This window comes from Colobus angolensis, unplaced genomic scaffold, assembly GCF_000951035.1.
Source record: "Colobus angolensis palliatus isolate OR3802 unplaced genomic scaffold, Cang.pa_1.0 Scaffold226, whole genome shotgun sequence".
Classification (NCBI taxonomy): domain Eukaryota; kingdom Metazoa; phylum Chordata; class Mammalia; order Primates; family Cercopithecidae; genus Colobus; species Colobus angolensis.
This window is the reverse complement of record NW_012115444.1, coordinates 3,419,515-3,427,137: the sequence shown is the minus strand read 5'-3', so window position 1 is coordinate 3,427,137 and position 7,623 is coordinate 3,419,515.

Below are 7,623 nucleotides of genomic sequence, written 5' to 3'. Positions count from 1 at the left end.
AAAGTGCTGGGACTACAGGTGTGAGCCACTGCACCCAGCCTAAAATGTGTTTTCTTACAGCACACTTCTATTTAAAAAAAAAAAAAAAAAAAAAACGATGTCCTGGTGGGGAGTCTAGCCCACATTGAGTTGAATCCCAGACATACAAAGATAAGTCAACCAAACAATGAAAGAATATTTCATAGCAGTAATATTGAAATGTAAACTCCAAAGGTCATTCAACATTAGGCATAGATATCTCCTTCAACATAAAGCCTGCTTCAGTCCACTCCTTTTACATCTGAAGGAACTGAGGCCCAAAGAGATTCAGTGTTTGGGGGTGATTAGAAAAATAGCTAACTCATCAGGAAAGCAGATCTAAGATCCAAGTCTCCAGTTTTCATCATCAATGTGGTTTTTATCATTAGCTATTCTGATGATACCATCATTTGATTAGAGAATATATTTACCAAGCTAAAAAGAATAAAAAGAAGACTATCCCTTGTCAGTCATGCTCATACATTTTGGAATCTATTCTTGGATGGCATATCACAATAGCTACTTAGCTCCAGAGACAACAAACTACCACATTATTATCATTATTATTATTATTACTATTATTGTATTCATATTCACTAAGCATTGGATCCAGGCTTCCTATCTAACCACACTGCTCCTTGCTCTGTGATTGGCACGGTCTACTGTGCTACACAGAGGAGAGGTATACAAATCAGCATAAGCACATCATGACTCACTGCTGAATACATTTTTTCCTCTGAAATTACTCAATCAGAAGATGATAGTATCTCACCCAAAAATACACAATTAAATCATTGTGAATGGAAAAGCAGACTGTAAGCGGAAGGCTGGAATAATCTCTTATAGCCAACACTTCTAGCTCTCAAAATCTGGGGTAGATTTGGTCCCAAGTGTCTGAGCCTATGACAAAGGGGTTCTACCTCCCAAATTCTATAGAGTGAGATCATGGTGGTGTAGAAAGAGCAGTGGGCCCTGAGCCAGGAAAGAGCAGTGGCAATGAATATGTCTTCTCTGGCATTCAGTTTTCTCCTCTGTGAAGGGATTAAACGAGGTGACTATGAGAGTCTCCTTCAAGTTTCAGCATCCTGTGCTTCTCCTACCACAGCTAGTGGTAACTGACTTGAGGTTTTGTGATGAAAACACACACACACCACCACACTCATAATGACATCTTTAAGGAATGATACACCGTATAGATTTCATTGCTTAAGTGGTCAAGAATATGTTCTGGGTTGAGCACAGCGACTCATGCCTATAATCCCAGCACTTTGGGAGGCCAAGGTGGGCAGATCACTTGAGTCCAGGAGTTTGAGACCAGCCTGGGCAATGTGGCAAAACTCTGTCTCTACTAAAAATACAAAAAATTAGCCAAGTATGGTGATACATGCCTATAATTCCAGCTACCTGGGAGGCCGAGGTGGCAGAATCACCTGATCCCAGGAGACTGAGGCTGCAGTGACCGTGATTGTACCACTGCACTCCAACCTGGGCAACACAGTGAGGCCCTGTCTGAAAAAAAAAAAAAGATAAAAAATTAATGTATTTTGTCCTGATGTAAAATAATTATCTTTGTGTTGTAGCTGCTGCTGTTGCATGCTTAGATATACTCTGATATTGTCTTTATATTTCCAGATATTTGTTTACAAAGTTTTTGGAGTATCTGCCTTTATATTTTGACAACTTTTGAAAAGCACACCCACAAATCTCAGATTTTCTCTTTAACCTTAATCTTTTAGGAGGCAGAGAAGCAAAAGTGAAGGAAACACGTGCAATTTCTTGGCTTTTGTCTCAATAGGAAAATCTTTTTCTTTTCTTTTTTTTTAACATCTTAGACTTTTTTTCAAAACAAACATCACAAGGAAGGGAGGAAATCATAGCCAGAGACACTAAAAGGTCTGAACACCGCATTTCCACATCTTGTGATGCTTCTTTAACAATGAGTTTAAGATTGATGCCTTTAGGGATAATGAAGCATGGAACTACCTTTCAGACATGCAGTTCCTTTTCAGTTCCTTCCCTGCATGGGCCAGGATATTGGAAAAAATCAGCAGATTTCCACGTGTTAATGTTCAACCAGGTACAGTAATGGGTATAAAGCACAGAGGGCAAGACAGATCTGTTTGACACGTCCACCACTCCAGCCTATTGAAGAAGGCATGTACTTGCCTTGTATGTTGCCTTATCTAATTAGCTGCTGAGCTGTTCCCTGGCTCCCCGCTCCTGACTGAGACTTAGTGGCAAAACTGTCACCAGGCATGATGAAGTGGCACTTGATTGTGCTACAAGATGTCCTGTGGATGCAGTCCAGACTGTTTCGACTAATCATCAACTTTGCAGATTCCAACACCAGGGCTTGTCTGCCAGGGCAAGGGCTTTGCAAAAGTCAGAGTAAATGATCTGTAGCTGCAGAAGGAATATAAGGAATTGCTTTGTTTATCTATTTTTTGAAGGACCGACTTCAATAGGCAGCTCCATGAGCGTGCCTGAGAAAAGGGGACCATTTCAAGTCACATCTCCTCACAGCACCATCCCAGGAATGAGAAGCACTAGCATTTACTATCTGCACACACACAGATATATCACCATATTAAGTACTAGGTAAATTTTCAGTCATAACTATATAATTATTCAGTTAACTCCTCCCTTCCATCCCAGCCTTATCACTTACTCTGTGCCTTTGGACAAGTTACTGTCTTCTCTGAGTTTCGGTACCCTCATTTGTAAATTATTTTATATGGTTTTTGTGAATGACTTCTATTTTATTTTGTTATTATTATTTTTTTTTATAGAGAAAGGCTTTCACCATGTTGCCCAGGCTGGTCTCGAACTCCTGAGCTCAAACAATCCACCTTTCTCGGCCTCCCAAAGTGCTGGGATTACAGGTGTGAGCCACCGTGTCTGGCTGTGAGTGACTTTAAAGGGCTTAGAACATAGTAAGTGCTTATTCATGTTACCTGCAGGTATCGTTACTATTATGGTGTTTGACTCCATCATTCTAAAAGTGAATGTGATTTAAAAAAAAAAAAAAGCCACCAGTTGATAAGCATCATCTGCACAGCATAGATTCAAAAGCTAACTACATGTTACAAATGATAGTTGAGAGTGTATCTAAAGTGATCTTCAGAGGTTTGTAATAACAAGGAAGTCTTCTGATGAAGATTTGTGAGGTGAAACAAGAAGAGTAGACTGTTCCTCTCCCTGTTGGTTAGCACTACCATAACTTGGTGGTGACAAAGGCCATTTCAAGCAGTATTTTTAAATACAAACGCATATGCCCACTGCTTGTACAAATAGACCTGAGTCTATCTATACTTTAAATTTTGGCTGCCTGTTACTAGCATACGATTATTACTAATCACAGAAGAATTCCCCTGAGTCAAAACACAGCAGTTAGTTCTGAAAACAGACATAGAGAATGTAAGATCTGGACAGAAACAAAAGCAAATCTATTCTGCTCCATCCTGGCTCCCATTTTCAAGTAGAGAACCTGAAGCCCAGAGGGGTGACCTGATCCTTTGTGTCAGAACTGAATCCAGAGCCAAATCTCCCACCTACACTGCCTCCCAACCAGGGGCTCACATCCTCTCTAACCACGGGATGAGTTTCATCTTTGTGTTGACTCAGAAGTGATCGACCCAAGTCAACCACTTAAACAACTAGGGCTCAAATTGAGATTTTCCTCCAATTTACCTAGAGAGGACTTCTTAAAATAAAGGATGAGGATGATAGAAAAGAGCAAACCTTATTTCATAGAATGATTTAATGGCTAAAAATAGACATGATCAGTTTTCAAAAAGGAGAGCTATATATATATGTACTTGAATGATTTAATGGTTAAAAATAGACATGACCAGTTTTCAAGAAGGAAAGCCATATATACGTACTTGAAAAGATATCCAAAACATATTTTTAAGTGAAAAGAAGTACAGAAGAGTCTATAAAATATCCATAAAGGCCGGGCGCAGTGGCTCAAGCCTGTAATCCCAGCACTTTGGGAGGCCGAGACGGGCGGATCATTTGAGGTCAGGAGTTTGAGGCTAGCCTGGCCAACATGATGAAACCCTGTCTCTACTAAAAATACAAAAATCAGCTGGCTGTGGTAGCACACGCCTGTAATCCCAGCTATTGGGAGGCTGAGGCAGGAGAATAGCTTGAACCCCAGAGGCGGATGTCGCAGTGAGCCCAGAGCACTCCAGCCTGGGAGACAGAGCAATACTCTGTCTCAAAAAAAAAAGAAAAAAAAAAATCCATAGATGGGCGTGTGTGTGTGTGTGTGTGAGAGAGAGAGAGAGAGAGAGAGAGAGAGGAGAGTCTGAGTATGTGTACATGTACATAAGTACATGAAAAAATTGAAGATTTGTACCAAATTGTTAGCAACCCTCTTAGGAAAGAAATGGGATTAAGGAAACAAGATTAAGTAGAAGGCAAAAGGACACTTTCTTTTTTTTCTACCTACTTCAGTTGCTTTAAATTTTTTACAGAAAGAACTTCTTTTTACAGTAAATGTTACTTGTATAATTATAAGCTTATTTCATACATTTCAATATATTATCCATGATATATTGTCACCTAAAGCATCCCCAAAACTTTTGCAAAACCTGTCATAACAAAGGGAAATAATTAGCATGTGAAGCTAATTTGCTTCTGTTCTCAAACTAAGACACAGTGAAGCTGCATCTCTACTATGGCCCAGTAATAATAATACATAAATCTTGACTCAGTTATTAGTAGTGTCAGTAATACAAATACGATCTCAGAATATGAATTAAGCTTCTAAAGTGTTTTAGGAATAGTATATAGCAATCTAAATGCATCAGTATTCTAAGGTTTTTATTGAAGTTTGCATATAAATATAAATAAAACTTTCCCATCTATACAGATAAGTTATATTTAAAAATTTAATCATAGAGCCATGCTTTTATTTAGGAAATTCTACATGAAATATATTTTAATTCATGGTGACTTTATTCTCCAAACCTCCTGGTGATTTTATGCTGGTAATCCAGCAACAAAATAAAAATCAAGCTATATTAATCCCAGCTAGCAAAATTACCTTCTAATTATACTTTTTCTTTAGGAAGAGGTAAATGATTTCACATTAGGAAATTTTTTTGGATAGTCCTTGTATCTGAATGTCAATTGAAATTTTAAACTTCTTGAATTTTAGTTCAGTTTTTCCTGTGAAGCAGCAATAAAAAGTCCCAGCTGTAGTGTTGCTTATGTAGCGAAATCATCAGAGAACACGACTGAACCTCAGCTTGCACTAATAATGACTAGGTAGCCGTCATTTTTAAAAACAATGTCACAAAAGCTATTTCGATGCTGTCATGCTTAAGAATAATTAGTTTCCATCAAAGCAACAGATTATCTGTTCATGTTGTCCACTGGGTCATTACAATGAACAACCAATACAGATAAATGATATCTAATCTTTTCTGCTCTTCTATTGGGCTGATGGATGGTTATAACATCTCCAATATTATAAGGCAGAAAAATTATGCTGACATTTAGAAGCAAAAGCACAGCAAGATAAAACTAAGTGCAAAGCATGCCCAACACTATTGGTGGTGGCGGGGGGAGAAATATCTAAAGACAAATAGAACTGAAAACAGAATGGCAATTAGGCCAAAGGAGAGTTATGGGAGGCAACGACTATACCTTGTGGGTGGCAGGCAGCTCAATTAATTATATAACAAGAAGGGGGACCCGGGCATTTCCGTAAGACACATTATTAAAAGGAATATTGACTTAAGCATCTTTTAAATTTTATGCCCTAAAAGAAGACAAAAGGGTTTCCCTAGTATTGATCTGCTCCTGAATCAGGTTGACTTTAAAGGATCACATAATGAGAAATGGTTGAGCAGCAAATGAGACTAAGAAGAAACTGCAATTATTTACAACTCACATTTACCAGGTTCAATAGATTATATCTTTTCCATGTTGCTTTGTGTTCATGCTGTATTTGTCAGCCAGAATTGGAAAAGAACCATTCAGCTTGCCCTAAATATGAAACAGCATTTGGGACTGTACCTTTGGTTCAGTCTATTAGCATTGATCATTTGTAGAAAAAATGTGTAATGAGGATAGCTTAGACTGAGAGTCAAGACAAAAGCCGCCTTCAGTTTATTTATCAGACATTTGAAAAATATGTACTAGTATAGTTGTTTTTGCCTCAGAGAGTGTCGATTCCAGCTAAAGATTTTGATTTTAAGCAGAAATAGGGGAACTTTTTAGCTCAGTGAGTGCTAATGGGGATAGGCCCCTCCTTAGAAAAGTCTGCTCACTGTCATTTATTCTACCTGTGTCAATGTGGCTCACATTTCTTTTTACAGCAAATGTTTTTTAGATTTTATCTGAGAATCAGCAGTTTTCCAGGAATACATTCTATATTCTTTCCATTAAAAAAACTCTGCTCCTTCTAAATGCAATGAGGCATCCTAGGTTGAATCTTGGAACAGAGTGGGACATTTTTTGAAAAACTGAAGAAATCCCAATAAAGACTACAGTCTACCTAATAGTATTGTATCAATCAATGCTAAGATCGTAGTTTTGATAAATGGGCCAGTTATTATGCAAGATACCAACATTAGAGGGGAAGAAAGGTGTGTGGGAACATTCTGTACCATCTTTGCAACTCTTCTGCAAATCTAAAATTATTCAAAATAGTAAGTTTTTAAAAATATACTCCCTGGGGCACCAATCCCCCAACCCCATCACACTTAAGAATTAATGGTAAACTGGCAAATGAGCGGGTGCTTTTTAGACTTACAATGGCATCATTGTGGTCCACTGGCAAGACTTCAATACCAGGATAGAAGAGTTGTAAAAAACAAATTCTAAAGTTGTAAAAAAAAAAAAAATGCTAGATTTTTCTTGCTTAGCACAGAGAATAAGAATGAGAGCAAGAGAGAGAGGGGGAGAGAAAAAAAAATGGCTGGTGTGCTGTGCTGTTTTCTTTAAGCCAGTGCTTCTCAACTGGGGACAATTTTGTACCCCCACTCCCTGCCCCAGGGAACATTTGGCAATGTCTGGAGACTTTCAGTTGTCACAACTGGAAGGTGCTACCAGCATCCAGTAGGTAAAGACCAGGGAGGAGGCTACACATCCCACAATGCCAGCAAAGCCCCCTATAACAAAGAACTATCCAGCCTAAAATGTCAGTAGTGCCTACATTGAACAATCAAAACCAAACAAAACAAAACAATTACAACAACAAAACTTGCTTAAAGCAATTAAAATTCAAAGCAAAATAGGCTGAATGCGGTGGCTTGCGCCTGTAATCCCAACACTTTGGAGGCCGAAGTGGGTGGATCACTTGAGGTCAGGAGTTGAGACCAGCCTGGCCAACATAGTAAACCCTGTCTCTACCAAAAACTACAAAAATTAGCCAGACGTGCTGGTGTGCACTTGTAGTAGCCTGATTCTCCCAGCTTACCTACTTGGGAGACTGAGTTAGGAGAATTGCTGGAACCCAGGAGGTGAAGGTGAGCCGAGATCTCGCCACTGCACTCCAGAGTAAGACTCTATATCAAAAAAAAAAAAAAAAAGAAAAAAAGAAAAGCAAAGAAAGGGTTGTCCACTTCACTCTCACCACGGCCCAGTGCC